The 22,406-nt window shown below is 41.5% G+C and overlaps 1 long non-coding RNA gene across 2 annotated transcripts in view; it reads right to left on the bottom strand.

Annotated features, from left to right (window-relative positions):
* The window catches only part of LOC123617850 (uncharacterized), a 324,334-nt gene that overhangs the window by 134,221 nt on the left and 167,707 nt on the right, over nucleotides 1-22,406 (bottom strand). For both annotated transcript variants that reach the window (XR_012511242.1, XR_012511243.1), the window contains exon 3: nucleotides 22,030-22,251. This is a non-coding gene — a long non-coding RNA (uncharacterized LOC123617850). The remainder of the gene's footprint in view (nucleotides 1-22,029; nucleotides 22,252-22,406) is intronic.

Here is a 22,406-nt window from a genome sequence, read left to right as displayed (position 1 = left end):
CAGAATATGATAAATCTATTTTGTCAGACAGGGTGGATTAGCACTGAAAATCCTCCTTCGAGAGACATTCCTATAAATGTGGAGGCTAGATAGGTAAAAGCTATGTTTTACCTAGACTCCCTCACAGCTAAGCTCTGGATGTGATTCCAGTTTGGCCAATCAGAGGCCAAACATGGAAATTCTGGGAAGTAGAAGTGAGGGGACAAGCTTCTGCTACCTTCACTGCTTCTGCGGGAGGCTTAGTTGTGAGGATGTTTGGTTTTTCAACAGCATCCTTGGTGGAGGGCCCAGGGCTGGGTTACTTGCTTTGTCGGGGTGAGGAGACAGGGCACCAGGAATTCATTCTGTTGGTGGGGACCATAGCCATAATGTGGCTCTTCCTGGACATAGGAGTCCTGGAATAGTTTAGGAACCAAAGCTTACATTTCATAGACAATCTGAGAAGAAATAGAAGATCTCTGCCTTGCGCAGGACTTTCAGGTCATTTCTAAAAGCTCAACCTAAGCTCTTGTTTATTCAGTCCTTCCACAATGGCTCCAAAAGCCTTTTAATACTGGATGTTTCTAGTTAGGACATGACTTCTCCTGCTTCACCAGGACAAATGAGTCACTTAAACAAGGTCAAAGGCAGTCCAGTGAACCATGGTGGCTCTGTCCCTCAGGGTCATTCAGGGACTCAGTTTTTTCTTTCTTGGTGCCTAGTCACTCCCTAGAATGTTGCTCACCACAGCCATGCTCTGCAGTCCCCGACATGGGAAGTGGGAAGGAAGAAACGGAAGGGAAGCAGCTTCCTTATAAGGAAACAAATGAAAACTTCACATATCACTTCTGCACACGTTGTATTGGCCATGACTTAACCAGAGGCTGACCCCTCACTGCAAGGGGACTGGAAAATAAAATTGCTGTGTATGCAGCCAAATAAATGCCTAGCTAAAACTTGGAAGAGGGTACAGTTGGCGTATTACAAGGAAGAAAGGAATGACGTTGGTGAATAATAGTTCTCTGCCATACTCAACCAAAAAATAAAGACAACAACAACAACAACAACAACAAAAACAGCTTGCCTCTCCTGCTTAAACAAGAATTATGTTCTTTGCAACTGAAAACTGACTCTCACAGGTCACAGGTTAACACTGACGTCAAAAGGAGGCTTCAACCTTGTGTTGGAATAGAATTAAGGAACAGCTATTGAGCCTGGTTTATGTGCCAAGGTCCCACCAGCCAGACAGAAAACAGCAGAGGGCTAAGACCTGACTTTTTTTTTTTTTTAACATTTTTTATTGATTTATAATCATTTTACAATGTTGTGTCAAATTCCAGTGTTCAGCACAACTTTTCAGTCATTCATGGACATATACACACTCATTGTCACATTTTTTTCTCTGTGAGTTGTAACATTTTGTGTATATTTCCCTGTGCTATACAGTGTAATCTTGTTTCTCTATTCTACAATTTTGAAATCCCAGTCTATCCCTTCCCACTCTCCACCCCTCTGGTAACCACAAGTCTGTATTCTCTGTCTGTGAGTCTATTTCTGTCCTGTATTTATGCTTTATTTTTGTTTGTTTGTTTGTTTTTGTTGTTTTTTTTTAGATTCCACATATGAGCGATCTCATATGGTATTTTTCTTTCTCTTTCTGGCTTACTTCACTTAGAATGACATTCTCCAGGAGCATCCATGTTGCTGCAAATGGCATTATGTTGTCGGTTTTTATGGCTGAGTAGTATTCCATTGTATAAATATACCACCTCTTCTTTATCCAGTCACATGTTGATGGACATTTAGGCTGTTTCCATGTTTTGGCTATTGTAAATAGTGCTGCTATGAACATTGGGGTGCAGGTGTCATCCTGAAGTAGATTTCCTTCTGGATACAAGCCCAGGAGTGGGATTCCTGGGTCCTATGGTAAGTCTATTCCTAGTCTTTTGAGGAATCTCCACACTGTTTTCCATAGTGGCTGCACCAAACTGCATTCCCACCAGCAGTGTAGGAGGGTTCCCCTTTCTCCACAGCCTCTCCAGCATTTGTCATTTGTGGATTTTTGAATGACGGCCATTCTGACTGGTGTGAGGTGATACCTCATTGTAGTTTTGATTTGCATTTCTCTGATAATGAGTGATATTGAGCATTTTTTCATGTGCTTTTTGATCATTTGTATGTCTTCCTTGGAGAATTGCTTGTTTAGGTCTTCTGCCCATTTTTGGATTGGGTTGTTTATTTTTTTCTTATTGAGTCGTATGAGCTGCTTATATATTCTGGAGATCAAGCCTCTGTCGGTTTCACTTGCAAAAATTTTCTCCCATTCCGTAGGTTTTCTTCTTGTTTTACTTCTGGTTTCCTTTGCTGTGCAGAAGCTTGTAAGTTTCATTAGGTCCCATTTGTTTATTCTTGCTTTTATTTCTTCTAGGAGAAAATTTTTGAAATGTATGTCAGATAATGTTTTGCCTATGTTTTCCTCTAGGAGGTTTATTGTATCTTGTCTTATGTTTAAGTCTTTAATCCATTTTGAGTTGATTTTTGTAGATGGTGTAAGGGAGTGTTCTAGCTTCATTGTTTTACATGCTGCTGTCCAGTTTTCCCAACACCATTTGCTGAAGAGACTGTCTTTATTCCATTGTATATTCTTGCCTCCTTTGTCGAAGATGAGTTGACCAAAAGTTTGTGGGTTCATTTCTGGGCTCTCTATTCTGTTCCATTGGTCTATATGTCTGTTTTGGTACCAATACCATGCTGTCTTGATGACTGTAGCTCTATAGTATTGTCTGAAGTCTGGGAGAGTTATTCCTCCAGCCTCTTTCTTTCTCTTCAGTAATGCTTTGGCAATTCTAGGTCTTTGATGGTTCCATGTAAATTTTATTATGATTTGTTGTAGTTCTGTGAAATATGTCCTGGGTAATTTGATAGGGATTGCATTAAATCTGTAGATTGCCTTGGGCAGTGTGACCATTTTAACAATATTGATTCTTCCAATCCAAAAGCATGGAATATCTTTCCATTTTTTAAAGTCTTCTTTAATTTCCTTCATCAATGGTTTATAGTTTTCTGTGTATAATTCTTTCACCTCCTTGGTTAGATTTATTCCCAGATATTTTATTACTTTGGGTGCTATTTTAAAGGGGATTGTTTCTTTACTTTCTTCTTCTGTTGATTTATCATTAATGTAAAGAAATGCAACTGATTTTTGAACGTTAATTTTGTAACCTGCTACATTGCTGAATTCTTCAATCAGCTCTAGTAGCTTTTGTGTGGACCTTTTAGGGTTTTCTATATATAGTAACATGTCATCAGCATATAATGACACTTTTACCTCTTCTTTTCCAATTTGGATCCCTTTTATTTCTTTCTCTTGCCTGACTGCTGTGGCTAGGACTTCCAGGACTATGTTGAATAGGAGTGGTGATAGTGGGCATCCTTGTCTTGTCCCAGATTTTAGTGGGAAGCTTTTGAGTTTTTCACCGTTGTGTACTATGCTGGCTATAGGTTTGTCATATATAGCTTTTATTATGTTGAGATATGTTCCCTCTATACCCACTTTGGCGAGAGTTTTTATCATAAATGGGTGTTGAATTTTATCAAATGCTTTTTCTGCATCGATTGAGATGATCATGTGGTTTTTGTCCTTTCTCTTGTTGATGTGATGTATTACATTGATTGATTTGCGTATGTTGAACCAGCCTTGTGTCCCTGGGATGAACCCCACTTGGTCATGATGTATAATCTTTTTTATGTGTTGTTGGATTCTATTTGCTAAAATTTTGGTGAGGATTTTGGTGTCTATGTTCATCAGTGATATTGGCCTATAATTCTCTTTTTTTGTAGTGTCTTTGCCTGGTTTTGGTATCAGGGTGATGGTGGCTTCATAGAATGAGTTTGGGAGTATTCCCTCCTTTTCAATCGTCTGGAAGAGTTTGAGAAGGACTGGTATGAGTTCTTCTTTGTATGTTTGGTAGAATTCCCCGGTGAAGCCGTCCGGTCCTGGACTTTTATTTGTAGGGAGGTTTTTAATTGCTATTTCTATTTCCTTTCTAGTGATCAGATTGTTCAAGTGTTCAGATTCTTCTTGATTCAGTTTTGGTGGACAGTATGTTTCCAGAAACTTGTCCATCTCCTCTAGGTTATCCAGTTTGGTTCCAAATAGTTTTTCATAATATTCTCGTATGATATTCTGTATTTCTATTTTGTTTGTTATAATTTCTCCATTTTCCTTTCTTATTTTGCTAATTTGTGCTCTCTCTTTTTTCTTCTTTGTGAGTTTGGCCAGAGGTTTGTCCATTTTATTTACTTTTTCAAAAAACCAGCTTTTGGTTTGGTTGATTTTTCCTATGGTCTTGTTAATCTCTATTGTATTTAATTCCTCTCTGATCTTTATTATTTCCTTCCTTCTGCTGCTTTTTGGGGCTTTTTGTTCTTCTTTTTCTAATTCATTCAGGTGGTGGGTTAAATTGTTTATTTGAGATTGTTCTTCTTTTTTGAGGAAGGCCTGTATTGCTATAAACTTCCCTCTTAGCATTGCCTTTGCTGTGTCCCATAGGTTTTGAGTGGTTGTGCTTTCATTATCATTTGTCTCAAGGTATTTTTTAATTTCAGCTTTGATTTCCTCATTGATCCATTGTTTTTTCAATAACATATTGTTTAATCTCCATGCTTTCCTTTTTTTCTCCTTTGTTTCTCTGTTGTTGATTTCCAGTTTCATGGCATTGTGGTCAGTAAAGATGCTTGAGATAATTTCTATCTTCTTAAAATTGTTGAGGTTTCTTTTGTGCCCAAGTACATGATCGATCCTGGAAAATGTTCCATGTGCACTTGAAAAGAATATATATCCTATTTTTGGGGGGTGTAATGCTCTGAAAATATCCACCAAATCTAGTTTTTCTATTGTAGTATTTAATTTCTCTGTTGCCTTGTTTATTTTCTGTCTGGAAGATCTGTCTAGTAATGTTAATGCAGCGTTAAAATCTCCAACTATGATTGTATTCCCATCAATATCCCCCTTTATCTCTGTTAGTAATTCTTGTATGTACTTAGGTGCTCCTATATTGGGTGCATATATATTAACGAGTGTAATATCCTCATCTTGTATCACTCCCTTAATCATTATAAAATGTCCTTCTTTATCTTTCTTTATGGCCTTTGTTTTAAAGTCTATTTTGTCTGAAATCAGTACTGCAACACCTGCTTTTTTGGCTTTTCCATTTGCATGGAATATCCTTTTCCATCCTTTCACTCTCAATCTATATGTGTCCTTCTCCCTAAAGTGGGTCTCTTGTATGCAGCATATTGAAGGTTCTTGCTTTATTATCCAGTCTGCCACTCTATGTAAGACATGACTTTTGAGAAATACACAATGCTGTAGAAAAATCCTAATTAACACACAAAAATGGCCTTGCAAAATAACTGAGTATTCTACTCAGAAGAGAGATAAACAAAGGGGAGGGGTTAGCCTGAAGTATGAGTAAGGCTGATAGAAAATAGAGATTTCACATAATGGGATAGTGTGTATCTGGTAAAGAGAAATTCTTTTCTGGAAGAGACTGATGGAAGCTATGAGCAGTGTGCCCTGTTATAAGTAAAATTTAGCCGAGGGGCAGGTGTTAATATTTCTTGCATGTTGCATCTCTAAGCACTTATTAGACATTTGTCTTAGTTTGGGTTCTTCCAACCCAGTACACTCCCCAGCACCCCATGAGGAAGGCATTGTTAGTACCATTCAGAGTTGAGGAAACTAAAACACAAAGGGAGTAAGTAACTTTCTCCAGGTTATATGGGTAGTGTAAGTGATAGGGCTGGGTTTCAAACTCATGCAATCTGTAACCCATGCTCTTCAGCACGTCTCTAAAGGGTTGGCATGTCTCGCTGTGGATGCAGCTTCCCTGTTTTGTCTCCCAAGATGGCCACCACAGCTCCAGACCAAAGACTTGAAAATGCAGCCAAAGAATCCAAACAGCTTGGACATGCCCTTGTATATGACTAGTCTCTACAAATGAAAGGCATCAGTGCTTATGCTCTGCCCACCCGTATGCTAGATGTACAGGATGGAGTCCCTGTCCTCAAGAAACTTAAATGTACCCTAGGAGTGATATGGGGCACATGGCCATCAACGTGGAGGGTAGAGAGAAACCTGCACATTCCTTCAACAAATAACTAAGGAACAGTGATGATATGCCAGACCCAGTGTTTTCCAAGAGACAACAGAACTAACAAAATTTCTGCCCTCATGAAGCTCAGAATTTAATGGGTGAGAAAGATATTAAATAAATAATTGCAAATTGTATGAAGTGCTTTAAATTGCAAACAAGTGTATAAAGTAACCAAGAAGAATAATGACACGTGTTCATTCAGACTTGGGTGTCAAAGAAGGTTTGGTTAGTCTCAGCCCTGAAGGTTGGAAAGGAATTAGGCTAAGAGTAGGGGGAGAACATTTCGTGCCAAGGAAGCAGCAGGTATAGAGGCTCTAGGGTGGCACAGAGCTTGGTGAGCTTCAGGAACTCCAAGAGGACCACTGTAGCCAATATATAGTGATTAAGAGGAAAAATGGTATATGGCAAGGCTGGAGAGGCTGGAAATCAATCAAGGAAACTAGTCAAGGAGTCTTAATAATTGTAAGTGAAATGGGAATCCAGTGCAAGCTTAAATAGAGAAATAACAATATGATTTATGTGTCAAGACAATCACCCTGACTGCAGTCAGAATGGATTAGAGAGAGGTAAGAGTGAAAGTAAGGAAAACAATTAGAATTTTTTGCAGTGGTCCAGGTCTTTGGATGCTAAATTTCAGATACCTTTCATTACACCACAGTGTGTGCTTTGAGGTGCTGGGGCTACGAGTTTGCAAACCACATTTAGGCTTGGCTAGCTAGTAATGTATTAAACTCTGCCAACAGGGGTGAAAGGGGAGCTTGCACAGCTGGAGGGGTGAGAAGGGACCGCTTCTTCTGTTTGTTTCTTATCTTCTTGGTGTTTCTGTCTGTGATACTGAACAACATTTCTTTACCTGGGCAGCAGGAGTTGAGCAACAGCTGAATCCATTTTGCAGCAACATTCACAGAACCAGCCTCATTGTTCTTCCTCAGTGATACCAGCCAACCCAAGCCCCCTTCTCAGAGATCTGGGTCCCGGACCAGTGGGATCCCTCCTTCAAGCTCAGAAACACCATCATCAGCCTGGCATTATCCCCTTCTCAGAATCTAAGTTTCACCTGCATAAGCTCCTTCCCTCGTGTTTTCAAGTTTTAATAATGCCAGCCTCTTATCTCAACACAATGAAGACCATTTATTAAAAAAACTCACAGTTGACATCCTAATCAATGGGGGAAAACTAAAAAATTTCCTCTAAAATCTGGAATAAGGCAAAATGCCCACTCTCACCATTGCTACTCAACATAGTACTGGAATTCCTAGCGAGAACAATCAGACAAGAAAAAAGTAAAATGCATTCCATCAGAAGGGAGAAAGGAAACTTATTTTTGCAAATGACATGATCATATACATAGAAAACTTGAATGATTCCACACATAAGCACACACACGTGTTAAATGTTAAACTAATAAACAAATTCAGTAAATTTGCAGAATACAAAATCAGTGGTATTTCTATATACCTACAATGAACTATCCAAAAGGAAAATTAAGAAAGCAATCCCATTTCCATTAGCAGCAACAAGAAAAATAAAATACTTAGGGATTAACTTAACTGAAGAGGTGAAGACTTATAGACTGGAAATTATGAAAATTGATGAAGTAAATTTTAATGGTTAAAAGATACAAATAAATGGAAAGACATTCATGTCCATGGATCAGAAGAATTAATATTGTTAAATCTATAGGTTCAATGCAATTTCTATCAAAATCCCAAATGCCTTTTTTTAAAGAAATTTTAAAAGAAATCCTAAAATTGATATGGGACCACACAAAAGACCCTGAACAGCCAAAGCCATCTTGAGCAAGAAGAACAAAGCTGGATGCATCATACTTCCTGACTTCAAATTGTATTACAAAGCTATAGTAATCAAGACAGTCCAGTGCCGGCATAAAAATAAACATACAGACCAATGGAAAAGAATTGAGAACCCAGAAGTAAACTCATGTGTTTATAGTCAACTGATCTTCAACAAGGGTGTCAAGATCGCACAATGGGGAAAGTCTCTTCAACAAATGGTGGTGGGAAATCTGTATTATCTATATGGAAAAGAGACAAATTGGATCCTAATTGCACATCATACACCAAAATCAACTCAAAGTGGATTGAAGTCTTAAACATAAAACTTGAAACCTTAAAATTCCTGGAAGAAAACATAAGGAAAAACCTTACTGACATTGATATCAGCAAAATTTTTAAAACTATGATGCTAAAAGCACAGGCAGCAAGCAAAAATAGACAAGTAGGACTACATCAAACTAAAAAGCTTCTGCACAGCAGAGGTAATAATCAACAAAAAGAAAAGGCAGCCTATGGAATGTGAAAAAATATTTGTAAATTATATATCCAATAAAATGTTAATATCCAAAATACATAAGGAACTCCTACAACTCAATGCCAAAAATATAAATAACCTGATTTTTAAATGGACAAAGTACCTAAATATACTTCTTAGAAGAAATTCAAATGGCCAACAGGTATATAAAAAGGTGCTCAATATTTCTAATCACCAGGGAAATGCAAATCAAAACCTCAATGAAATATCACCTCACACTTGTTAGAATAGCTGTTATAAAAGAGACAAAAGATAACAAGTGTGGAGAGAATGTGAAGAAAAGGGAAACTTTGTGCACTGTTGGTGGAAATGGTAATTGGTGCAGCCATTTTGGAAAATGTATCGAGACTCCTCAAAAAATTAAAAATATAACTACCATATGATCCAGCAATCCCACTTCTGGGTGTATAACCAAAGGAATCAAATACAGGATCACAAAGAGATCTCTGCACTCCCATGTTCATTGCAGCATTATTCACAACAACCAAGATATGGAAACAACCTAAATATCCTTCAATAGATAAAATGACAGATGAATGGATTAAAAAAAAACCAAAGTGTATACACATACACACACAATGGAACACTATTCAGCCTTAAAAAAAGAAGCAAGTCTTGACATTTGCAGCAATGTGAACAGAGATGAAGGACATTATGCTAAGCAATAAACAAGACACAGAAAGAGCAACACTACATCCTCTTATATGTAGAATCTAAAATAGTCACATAGAAACAGAGACTAGGTAGGTGATTGCCAGAAACTAGGGGGAGGAGGATATGGGATGATGTAGATCAAAACTACAAAATTTCAGTTAAGATTCAATAAGTTCTGCAGATCTAATGTACACAGGGTAATGATAGTTAATACTACTGTACTGTATACTCAAAATCTGCTAAAAGGATAAATCTTGAATCTTCTTAACACACACACACACAAATGGTAACTATGTAGAAATGATTAACGAGTTAACTGTTTTTTGACAATCATTCCACAATATATACTATATCAAAATATTTTAATAGGGAAGAACAAATCTGACTCCATATTGGATCTGTTCCTTTATCTCTAACTCTGTGCTCTGTTTTCCTGTGCTTAGTCATGCTGGCTCTGCACCTTTTGCAAAAGAATGTTGCCAATAGCCTGAAATATATACAGGACAGCCCATTCTTAAGTCTCTGACCTTTAAGGGTGTAACACTTTTTCATTCACATAGAGATAAAAAGTTGCAGAACAGAGAATAACATTTGTCTTGTTGGAGATTTAAAGGAATATTATGATCTAACCTATGTGGACAACTATAAGAACAAAGGATTCCAGAAACCAGGAAGTTTGCAACAACCGACCACACCCCTTCCCCTTTTTAGTATAAAAGAAGCTTGAATTCTGTCTTGGATAAGATGGTTCTCTAGAACATTTGTCCCCCATCTTCTTGGTCTGCTGGCTTTCTGAATAAAGTCGTTATTCCTTGCCCCAACACCTCATCTCCCAGTTTATTGGCCTGTCATGTAGCGATCAGAATGAGTTTGGACTTTGCAACAAAATCAAGTTGCACATCTTAAATAGATACACTTTTTTATATGACAATGATATCTCAATAAAGCTGTTAAGAAATTTTAAGCTTGGCTATCAGGAAAATAGCAGAGCTACTTACTAGCAGTGTGACCATGAGTATGACCCTTAACCTCTGTGAATCTTAATTTCTGCATCTGTAAAATGGGTATAGTAAACCTATACCGAAGATAGTCCTGGTAGGGGATGGCACATGCTCAGTACATCGTGGGTACACAATTCATGGCAGCTCTTATCATTAAAATATCTTACATAGAGAGTGTTTTATTTGAGATCACTAATTTAACAAATATGTTTAGAACATGATCTGTAAATATTAGTTTTCTTTCTTTTTTTTTCCTGCCAACCTGCAGGTGCCTCTGACTCATGACTTCTCTCATATGTGTCCCTCAGAGTTACTTCCCTGTACATTCACTTTTCCTCATCTCCATTTTCTCCCTCCAAAACCATGATCTTCACAGCATTGGGAAGAAAGCACTCAGCACAAAAGCGGGCATTATGTATGCATTCAAGAATCCTTTGTGGATTGTGTAACTGCCTCTGTGTGCAAACTGCTTACTCTTGGCTTTGCATCCTCTGAATACCTTTGCTGCCCTTGGAATGCCTCGTGACTGGGACCAACACTTCCCGACCAAAAGGCAGAGGAAAATAGTGAAAAGAAGACGTTTTCCACCCACTCCATGGCCTCCTTCTATTTTCAAGGCCAGTGACACTTGGACAACTGAAGTTTTCCTTCAGCCTTGGCCAGCTGGAGCCATAGCAGCCCTAGCAGCCCCCCTGGGCTGGCAGCTAATGCCGATTAGCAGTTGATTAAGGAGTAATTAGTGAGCCCAGTCAGGGACATTAGCATTTCTAAGCATTTCCCATTTGTAAACCATAACTGGCTTGAGTGAGGTGCAGAAGCAGCTGGTGTGGGGAGATCCAGTCTGGATACTCATCTACAGCTCCCACTATAGTACTTGTTAGGAATTCTTGGGAACCTCTGTAGGCCAGATAGTTCCTATCTCCCTGCCTGCCCACCCCTATTCCCCCTACATGTAGACACAATCCATAGGGAGGACAGTCACAAAGACCTCTGGACTTCTCCTACAGCATATAAGTTCAAATGTCTCCTCTCCTAGTTTAAAAAAAAAATAAGGGGGGGGGGGGCTTGGTCGTATTGAAGAGAATGGAGATTTGGAGTTAGACAGACTTGAGTTGGAAACCCAGCTCCTGCACTTATTAGTTTAGCGACCTTGAACAAGTCATTTAACCTCTGTATCAGTTTCATTATTGAAAAACACTCTTGTCTTCATGGAAGCATTGTTACTTTTCTAGCAAACCAGAGGGTATTTGACAGTAAAAATATCAATGTTTGCCAAGGTTCAGGGGGAAGGAGGGACAGATGAATAGGTGGAGCACAGGGGATTTTTAAGCCAGTGAAACTATTTTATATTCTGTATGTTCTGCATTACAGTTCCTGTAATGGCCAGTACATGACGTTATGCATTTGTCAAAATCCACAGAATGCATAACATAAAGAGGGACCCCTAATATAAACTATGGGCTTGGGTTTAAAATATTGTAATATTGGTTCATCAGTGGTAACAAGTGTATCACACTTTTTGCATTTGTAACAAATGCGTATCACACTATGTAAGATGTTAATGTTAAAAAGATAAACTAAGGCATGTTAAACGTTTAAAGTTTATCTGAGCAAATGTCCATTCCAATAGGGAAGTGCCAACCTGGAAGAGGTTAGGAGGGCTCCAGTCACAGGAACTGTGGGGAAGACTTCCATAGAGATGCAGAGGCAAAGCAAGGGAATCATTTGATTGGCTGTAGCTTTAGCGGTAGCCTTCTTTGGGAAGGCCTGGTTGGCCATTTGTGATTGGTTGTCTTCAGGTTTTAATTTCTTAGCCTAGGGGCATTTATAGGCTTAGATTTGAGTTTGCTTAGGTGGGCTGCCACAGCATTAGTACCACCTCTGTCTAATGACTTTTTTAAAAAGTTTTTGTTTAATTAATTGAACATTAATAATAGGGGAAACTCTGTAGAGAGGGGAAGAGGTATGTGGGAACTCTATTTCTGCTCAGTTTTTCTGCAAACCTAAAACTGCCCTAAGAAAGATAAACAACAAGGACCTACTGCAGAGCACAGGGAATTATATTCAATTTCTTATAATAATATATAATGGAAGAGAATCTGAAAAGAAAAAATATATACGTATGTATATATATAACTGAATCACTTTGCTGTATACCTGAAACTAACATTGTAAATCAACTACATTTCAATAAAACTTTTTTTAAAAAACTGCTCCAAGAAATAAAGTCTGTTTTTTAAAAAAAAATTTTGGACTAGTGGTTCCTTACCTGGAGTTGCCTCACCCAGTACTGCGTGAACTTTAATATACATTTGAATCACCTGAAGGTGACTGTGTCAGTCCAGGGTAGGGCCTGAGAATCTGCATTTCTAACAAGCAAGGTTGCTGGCCCATGACACTACTTGGAGTTGCAAGGCTCCAAACTGAGGCAATGACTGTCTAAGCACAGGAGCTTGGAAATGGTAGAGGATCAACAAAGTGGGACAAACGTTAATATGGTTCCCTTCCTAGCCACCCTTTGGGTCTGGAGAGACCCTAACAGCGGGCTTCACTATTAGCTAAATGAACACCCGACCCTTCAGGGACTTATCATTTAAATAACAATGGGGTCCATTTAGGCATGCGATTGTCAAATAAAATACAGGGTACCCAGTTACACTGAAATTTCAGGTAAGCAATGAATAATGTTTAGTATAAGTGTGTCCGGTGGAAATATGTTCCTCAGGAACCAACTTATTAATAAGAGAAATGCCTCTTTTCTGTCACTTTCTTGCCCACTTCTTACTCGTGAGCAAGTGGCCAGCAAGGACTGGACGAGCCGAAACACTGCATGTGGCTGTAGACACACTACTCCTCTTCCCTAGCAAGTGACTGCTAACCCAGTGCACCTGGCTTGACTGTTTACCAAACACTGGCTTGAGCTCAACATTTCTCAAACTGTAACACACATTCTAATCACCAGGGGTCTGGCTAAAATGCAGGTTCTGACTCAAAAGGTCTGAGGGTCTGCATTTCTAACACGCTCCAGGTGATGCTGACACTGACGCTGCTGGTCTGTGGACCACACTTTGAGTAACAAGGCTCTAGATACACTCTTCCTGAGATCTGGTGACATAGGAAGAAGGGAAGTGAATAACCCAGGCGGGAGGTGGTATCATCCCCATCACAGAGTTGAGGAAATAAAGTCTTAGATTACAGTGGGCATTCTCAGGTCTGGGGAGAGGGAGAGGGAGACAGGGAGAGAAGAGGGGAGAAAGAGCAACTTACTAGGATGTAAATCTGGGTCCACCATCCTGTGCTATGCCACCTCTGCAGGAGGGAGAAATCCTGGGCCTACATCCCTTTTTAGTCTTTCACAGGCTATATGATCTTGGGAAAATCATCTGGCCTGCCTGAATCTCAGTTATCTCCACTATGAGAAAGAAGGATGAAATCACTGCCTCGCAGAGGCTGCCATGAGAGGCAAAGGAGAAGATTTGTGAAAAGGTCATATACTCTGCAACATGATGCAAATGCTAGTTATTATTTTATTAATACCCGAGAACAGCTCTTTAAACGATTGTTCTAAGCGCTTTACTTGTATTAATTATTTAATCCTTACAACAGCCCTGAGAGGTGAGTAGTATCATTTTTATCCTCCTTTTACTAAAGGAAACTGAGGCACAGTGAGGGTAAGCAATCTGGCCAAGGCTCAGAATTAGCAGAAGCAAGATGTGGGCCCTGGCAGTCTGGCTTCACAGCCCACGGTCTTCACCTCTAGCTATATTGCCTCTCGTAGGTATTACCCCACTTCTCCCCATGCTGGTTTTATAGTTAAGGAAATTGAGTTCAGAGAAGTTAAGTGATTTTCCAATGGTCACAGAGCAAGACTATATATACATGACTCCCACAAAATCTTCTCATTCTTCCCAAAGCAATTGCCTGGTCCCAAGTGGGCCCCACCTCTCTGCCTTACAGGAATCCATGGAAGCTTCTCAAAGGTGGGAAGATAGTCCTATATATTATTTCCTGGGGAGGGGAGGGAGGAGGAGGAAAAGGAGCTTTTCAACCCCCTTCGAGTAAGACCAAGTGGGTGAAAGCATGTCAGCCCCCTGATCCACTCCTTGCTACCTCCAGCAAGACCCTAGAATTCACCAATATTGGTCAGACACACACTGAGAGATGGCTTCTTGACCTGAAGGTCATGCAACACGTCTTTGCGTAACAAATGCAGCCCAGAATTCTAGAACTAAAGTTTGGCTGGCTACATGTACTCAACATTGATTATTTGGAGAATGTTTGGTAGGAAGGGCAGCCTGGGTCTTGGAATTTGGAAACCAATTTGTGGCTCTACCATTTTCTAACCGAGTGACAATAGGCAAATTTCTTCAGCTGGCTGAGGTCAAACGTAATCATGATGTGGAAGCGCACTGTCAGCTCCACAGGGCTGGACCCTCATTCATTAGTATGATTATGGTTGAGTCTAGCCTTTTTATTTTTCAGTAGGGAGCAGCCAGGACATCACCAGTCCCCGTAACAAATGACCGCACCACTCTTTCTCCCCAACACACTGCAGACCTTCTGTGGTCAGGCCTGGCTGCCTGTCCCCTGTACGGGACGTCCTGCCCCGTTTCCCCACTTGGGGAAATTCTCCTCGTTCCCCAAGGCTCAGCTCAGATGCTGCCTCCTTTATGAAACCTCTCCCCAGTTGGAATTAACTACTCCTTTCTCTATGCTTCTACAGTGTACCTGTTAATTTCTATCTAGAGAGAATGCATATGTACATTTAGGATTAGATACCTGAGTTTGACTGTTATTTCTTCTACTGATTTTGAGATGTTGAAAAAGTGATTTACTGTCTGATCCTCCATCTCCGTTTCTGTGAAATGGAGATAGGAAACAAACTTGAAAACCATTGCCAAGCCTAGGGTATGCACATCCAAATTTGCCTGCATGTGACTCTGCACCCACCAGGGATTTAAAGCAATCTATCTCAGACCTCATTGAGAACAGTGCCCTGGAATTGTGGCCTGCACCATTGTCATGACAAAGTAAAAATGTATAATCCAACGATCAAGCTCACGAGGCAACCAGAGCCTTGAATTCAAGAGTCTTGCCTTTTGTGATGGACTCACTTGTCTTTGCCATTATCACACAGCCCTTTCAATTTCTGCTCTGGGAGACCAGCTAAACTGGTTTCTTTAGTGATGTGGTGTTCTCCTGCCCAGCAAACAAAAAACCCAACTTTGCTTTTAGCTCTGGCGTGTTCATAGTTATATTTGACGACATGTATCTCACAGGGTGTGGTGAAACTTTAATGAGTTTGGTACGGTGTTTGGCATATGGTAAGCTTAACCATAAACAGTAGCTAGCTAGCAGAAGCAGTATTGCTGTAGTATTACTGCAGTACTGCTACAGTGTTAAGGTAATTGCATGCTTCTGCTTTTCCCTAGAGGTTCTGCGTGTTTTGAGAGTTGGGCACGGCTTACTCACCTCCCACTGCCCCAGCACACGGTCCTGGCATAGGCACGAAAATACGAATGTTATTTTTAAATGATGAAGCTCCCTGCATATGTGACATGTGATTATTTAATAGCTATTGGTAGAGCTGAAGTGAATTGAGCCCCTGTCTGGTCATGAGGGCACAGGGGAGAGGAAGCTCAGTGATGAGTGTTTATGAAGGTCAGCCTAGAACTCAAAGAGAACCAGACCCACAGAGAAGGTGAAGGAATAGCTTTAATCAACCTGACTCTAGCATGTTAGGGATGGAGCCACTGGATGGCGGATGAGGGGGAAGGAGCTGCCTGCTGGAGCCTGGAGCTGCCTGGGTTTGGGCTGGGACTCAGGGCTGAAATGGTGGGTGGCGGAGAGCAGATGGATCTTGATGTATTTCCTGGACCATCTCCAGTGTGAGACGGGTACCCAGGCTGTGCTGGCCCTAGAGCTCCCCAACCAGGGATGGTGGCTGTGCATGCTCATGTGTGAATAGTGCTGCCAACGTGGGACCCCTCCCCTTCCTGTGACTGAAGAAAGAGATTCCTAGCAGCCTCATGGGGGCCCATCATGGCTCAGAAAATTGGCCAGGACACCAAAGTGGTGGTGTGATCTTGGCAGTGGTTCAGAGTCTTGTGTCTTTAAACAGAGGATAATAATGGCCACCCTGGTTCCCTTGAGGATCACCGAGAGCGTTATATATTGAAAAACATAACGCATTAAAGGTAAATTTACTGGTATCTCTCACTAAGGCTCGGTACAGGATACACAAGGATGATGTAGACCCAGATCCTACCCTCAAGGAGCTCACGTTAATGAGGGGAGAAAGAGAGGGAGAGAGAATTACTACACTGTGTGATATATAAAACAATCATTTAGCAAATGTCGAGTAATTGTCGTTAACAATAATTGCATAACGGTCAAATCCCAAGCCCATTACATTAATATTATTGTACAATAATGATATAATGTTATTTTAATAGTATTCTTTTTACAGCAGCCCTAAGAGGCAGTTATTATACGTGTGTGTGTGTGCAGATCAGGAATCTAGGATGTAGATTAACAACTGGCCTTGGGCTGCAAAGCCAAGAAGACGCAGAGCAAGGGCTCAGACGCAGGGAGGCTGACCTGAATCCTGGAGCTTAGCTACTTCCCCTTAGTGACAGAGGCCTCTGGGCTGCAGGGAGGCTCTTGGGTGCCCTGCCTCTCTCCTCATTCATCATGAAGTCCACTAATGCTTATTGATTCTGCTCTGTGTCAGATATTGCCAAGCCTCAGAAAATCAACAGTGGAAAAGGCAAAAGCATGGTTCTTCCTCTACAATGTAGACATTCCAAAGGGAGTAACAAATGACATACCACACACAGTAGCCACCTTGACTGCAGTCTCAGTGGGAGGCACTGTCGTAAGGACATTACAAATATTATTTAATCTTAAAGACTCTCTACAAGGTCCCATCATTAGCCTCATTTTTGGTGAGAAAATGGAGGCTTGAAGAAATGAGACACTTTGCCCAAAGTCCCACAGCTAACAAATTACGAAGCAAGGATCTGAACTCCAGTGACTAACAAGAGAGACCTCTGAGCATAGGGTCTATCTGAGAGCTAAAGAGCTACTGGGTATTGCGTTGGTAACATGTGAGGTATGGGAGAAGATCTCATTAGGATGGAAAGACTGGAGATAGCCTCTCCGAGAGGTGGTATGACATTTCATCCCAAGCTGGAATGATGAAAAGTTCTAGGGGGCTGGGCATTGTGTTAGGTGTTAATTAAACCAACTTCCCCCTCATCTCCAGGAGTTCACAGTCTCATGGCAAAAAGAAAGACAGTGCAGTAAGTGTTAGGACTGACCTCTCTCCTATGTTCCAGAGGTACCTGGGAGGATCATTTATTATTGTTGTGAAATGAGACAGCTTAGGGAGGCATTGAGCACAGTGCTTGGCACAGAGTAAGTGCCCAAAAAAGGCACTTTTTATGGGTAAGAAAGAAAGAAAAAAAAAGGTTTCTATAGTAATGGGGCAGTGGGAAAGAGGAAGAAAACAACTGGATGAAATCATTTAAATCTGTATCATCAGTGAAAGGGATTTGCCTACTCAAATCCACAAGTCTTAGAGTTGGGAAACTCATTTCCCCAAAGAGGAGATGCAAATGAGATTCTCTGTGGGGACTGCATTCCTCTCTCCCCTTCCCTCTTCCCCAGAGAGAACTGCTCTAGGGGAAGGAACCTCAAGTTTGCTAAGTAGCTACTGCACGCAGGGCTCTTTATCAAGATCTTCCTTTTAGGTCCACCCCACATCTCAGTTGGGATGTAAATTCTATTCACTTCATTTTATAGAGGAGGAATCGAGACTCAAGTTGAGTGCTACCCCCAACATCCTGAGCTCCTGAGTGATGGATCTTGGATTCAGACACACTGCTGTTGAACCGACATCAAGGCTTTGATGGCTCCTTCAGCGCACGTGAGGTCCTCCCTGGGCCTGGCCAATACTCACCCCTCAGCTTCTGTGATGACTCCACTCTGTGCTGGATGGTCTGGAAAGCACTTCATCACTGAGCACAGACTCATTGTCCCACCGCTAGGTGGCTAAGCTGTATTAGCCCGACTTCACCTCTGAGAAGAGGCAGTTGAGTGAATTACTTGAGTGAGAGCCCCTGGGTGGTGGCATCGGCAGAGGTAATGACCACAGCTGGTGGCTGCCAGCCCCCACCCAGAGGAGCTTTTGTTCACTATCTTTCCTCAGAGCAATGTCAGCACTCAATAACTCATTAACATGATTTGGACAATTATCTCAACAGCCCTCCAGTGGAGCAGCAAAGAGCAAACTGTAAAAGCCCAGTAGTTCAGGTGCACCCCACCCTGACTCTGACCTTCCCCCGTAGTGGAGAAAGACAGATGTACACTGGACATCTGGCTGGGACGGTCCCTTGCTGGGTGATCCTAGCTTGTAATGTCCTCTCCCTAGGTCTCGTTGTAAAATGAGATATAATACCACGTGATTTGTGAGTTGTTTCAAGGGCTAAACTGGTAATGTTTGTAGAGATGTCTTGGACTGTGCCTGGGGTTTGGGTGGTACCAGATGAGAGAGGGACGGAGTAAGCAGGTAGGTAGGTTTATGGAGTGCCTGTTGAGTGGCAGGAAATGCATAGACAATATTTGATCCTCACAACACCCTATGAGATAAGTAGCATCATTCTTATTTTACAGATGAGGAAACTGAGTCAGACAGCGTTACTCAAAGTTGCACAGCTTGAATAGCGATGGTTCCGGCCAAATCTGGGTGACTTCAAAGCTTGATTTCTTTCTCTTTCTCTTTCCTTTTCCCTTTCCTTCTCTCTCTCTCTCTCTGTGTGTGTCTCTATTCACTCTTCTTAATCCTCTCCTCTTCAGTCCCATTTCCCCTTTTCACTCTCTCATTCTCACTCTTATGGGCTCACTCTCTTTCATTCCTGGTCTCTCTCAAATGCTGTTATTTCTTTAAATGACTGACTAGGAAAAAGAAGAGGGAAAAGACTGGACAAAGATATGGCAGGCAGAGCAGTGATGAGAGGTCTGAGCCCTGGTCTTGCATGTGGAATTGGAGCCTGAGAAGGGAAAATTTAGAGGGAGTGGGGAGGGTTAGGAAGGCAGGGTCTTTCCTCTATGGGTCTGCCAAACCCAAGGCAACATCCAACCTCTAAAACATCCCCAGTAAGTGAGAAGAAAAAGCGCAACTTTTCCTCTATCCCCACTTCATAGGTGAGGCTCAAATCTCACCTAGAAACTGGGTTAAAATCTTCAGCCCTGCCATTTTAGCATTGAGATTTTGGACTGAGCCATTCACATCCTCTGAGCCTTTCAGCTTCCTCATCTGAAAAATGGGCATCATAAAAACCTCCCTGCTCCCAGGATTTAGGCGAGGATCAGACACAGTGCTCTGCACCCTGCCTGACACCTGGCCAGTACTCAGCCAGGGCTCGGCAGTATCACAACCCAGAATAAAGCTACATCCCTGCTTCCTCAAAACTCTTTCCTCTCTGGCATGTAGGTCTTTTGTAAACGTGAACTTTTCCCTTCCTGGGGACGTCCCATGGTGATCTGGTCCCTTTAACTACAGAGGTGTCAAGGATCTCTGTGAATCAGCCATTAAGTGTAGGCTGCTTGACATGACTGTGGGGTTAACTTACAAGTGACTAATTTTTGGAGGCACGATTTTGTACCTCCCCACTGGTGGCACTATGGCTGGGTGTAATTACTGCTGCTGAGTTTACTGAGGGGCTCATTAAAGTGTCGGTATTAATATCCATATGAATACTCTCAACAAAACCTTTTGTTCTTGGAGGCGGGGGCGTGGGAGGTAGTTACAGGGACTGTCCTGCTTTTCCAAATTTAATTGTCTAAATACAGTGCTGTCTCAGCAATTCAGGACAATTTTTTTTTTTCCATTCTCTCTCTCTTTCTTCACAGGGCTCTACCAAAAGCCTACTTTGGCAACACAAATGATTAGTTTGTGTTTCAACAAACTTGCTCCATCAGAGTCACTTTATCCCAGCAGGGCACGGGGAGTTGAAAAGCATCCTCTTTAACCAGTTTGAACTGTTATTTATTAGAGATGAGTCCTAGGCAAGAGTTGTGGGGGTCTGGATGAAGAGGAGCTTAATAACTCATAAGCAAGTCATCTTTCTTTTAGCTGATACTTTGAGCTACGCATGAATGTCAGAGTCACAGTCTACCTAAAGGAAGACCCATCCCGCTTTTCACAGTCTGCTGAATTAATAATTGCTAACACTGCTCTGAGCATTTGCCACTGTGCAAAGCTTTGCTAAGTTAATCCTTGCAATAACACATGGAAGAAAGCACTTTAATCGGCAGTCTTGTTTTGCAGATGGGAAACTGAGTCTCAGAGAAGTTAAGTAATTTGCCCAAGTTTACCCAGAAATCAAGTGGTAGCATCAGTCTGGGAACCCAGGTTTGCCTGATTCCAGAGCCTAAGTTCTTAGCCACACACCTCTGCTGTTTGCAGCAGTTTGGGGGTTCCTGGCACCCCACCCTTAGGCTTGCATGAGGTTGTAGAATTTTATAACTGGGAGGCCTTGATTTGCCTGAGAATGAGGGGATTCTTGTGAAATGGGACTTTTTGTTTTGAAACTGGGACAGTCCCAGTCAAACCAGAATGAGTTTGTCATCTCCTACAGACTGCAAGGTTGGCAAAACCATCAAAGAGATAAAAAGTGCAAAAGCTTCCAGATTATATGCTTCCTCTCTAAATTAGTTAGATGAGGAAACTGAGGGAGACAGGAAGTGATTTACCCAAGGTCACACAGCTCCTTAGTAGACAGAGAAGAAAATGGAAAACAGATCTTGGGATTCTCATGCCCTTTCTTTTTTCCAATGAGTGAAGCTGTGGAATTTAAGTCAAGGAGCATTTATCGGGAGCCTCTACTGTGTGAGCAGCTGAGTTGTGGGTTAGCGAAAGCCCAGGAGAGACAGGAAGCTTCTAAGCAGCACTTTCCAATAGAAGTTTCCATGATGGTGAAAACGTTCTATATCTGTGCTGTCCAAGATGCTAGTCACGAGCCATGTGTGGCTAGAGTGACTGAGAAAGTGAATGTTTAATTTAATTTAAATTTCATAGCCTCATGTGGCAAGTGGCTACTGTACAGGTCTAACAGATATGATTAGTATTACAGAGGCATTTTCTTTCTCTAAGAGAACAGATTCTATAATGGGCTCACTCTTGAAGATAAAATTATTTTTTCTTTGTGAAGAGAAGGGAAAATGAGAATAGAAAGGAAGTACCATTTTTGGGTGGCAAACTGGGTACCAGAACTGAAGTAAACGTTATTCCAGAGGCCAGTGGTCAGTGACTCTGTGTTTCTAACGTGCTTCCAGGTGATGCCAACACTGCTGGTTCAGGGACCATGCTTTGGGTAGCAGAATTCTGTCTCTTCTAGAAAGCAAACTTCCTCCCTTCCTTCTACTGTCAAGAAACACTTACTAGATACCTATGGGGAGGAAAATCATTAAATCTCTGAGAAGCAGAGAGCTCCCTTGTTGACCTGAAAGAAGACACCTCCACCATTGGATGCTCATTCTCCAGTGAGATTCATACAACAGACAATCCATGTGAGTTTCATCAGCTGGTACCCAACCAACCAAGAAAGGGTTTTGAATGAGAAGGATGAGTGAGTACAAAGAACAGGTGCTTTGGAATGAGGCCGATAGGGGAAGGATCCCAGTTCTGCTCCTTACCAGCAAGGTGACCCAGTGCTAACCAGTCATGTTTCTGAGCCTCCATTTTCACCCTTCACCCTGGTGAAAATGAGGTTGTAACCCTCGGTGATGGGGATGGTGTAAGAGAAATCAAGTACACAAAGTGCTTGACTGAGTACACACTTAACAAATGGTGGTTTCCTCCTTCCCCGCCTCCCTCCTTCTCATCCTTCCTTTTGTCTCACCTTTTCTGGGAAGTCTCCTCCAAAGGCCACTCTGAGCAGCAGAGAGACGATGGTGCCTGGACTCCGGCTGACTCCATCTAGACTTTATCCCCATCAACTCAGCTCCAGCCAGGCTGGGAGTTCCACAGGGAAGGCCAGGAAACTTGTTACTTCTCCTTCTTACCCCAGGGCCATCTACAGAAATTTCTTCAGGCCGTCCTGACCACTTTATCTCTGCAGGGACTGAAACACAGCAAAGGGACAGACAGAGACAGAGAGAGAGAACAAGCCTAATCACTAAAACGTGTCTGTGCTGAAATCCAAATAACTTTAGTTTAAAAAATGAAGTACGTGATTTTCTTGACAGGAAGCAGAGTTCACATCACGGGCCTATGTTT

This window comes from Camelus bactrianus, chromosome 13 (assembly GCF_048773025.1).
Source record: "Camelus bactrianus isolate YW-2024 breed Bactrian camel chromosome 13, ASM4877302v1, whole genome shotgun sequence".
In the NCBI taxonomy this organism is placed as follows: domain Eukaryota; kingdom Metazoa; phylum Chordata; class Mammalia; order Artiodactyla; family Camelidae; genus Camelus; species Camelus bactrianus.
Note: the sequence above shows the minus strand (reverse complement) of the source record. Positions and strands in the feature narration are given on the sequence as shown.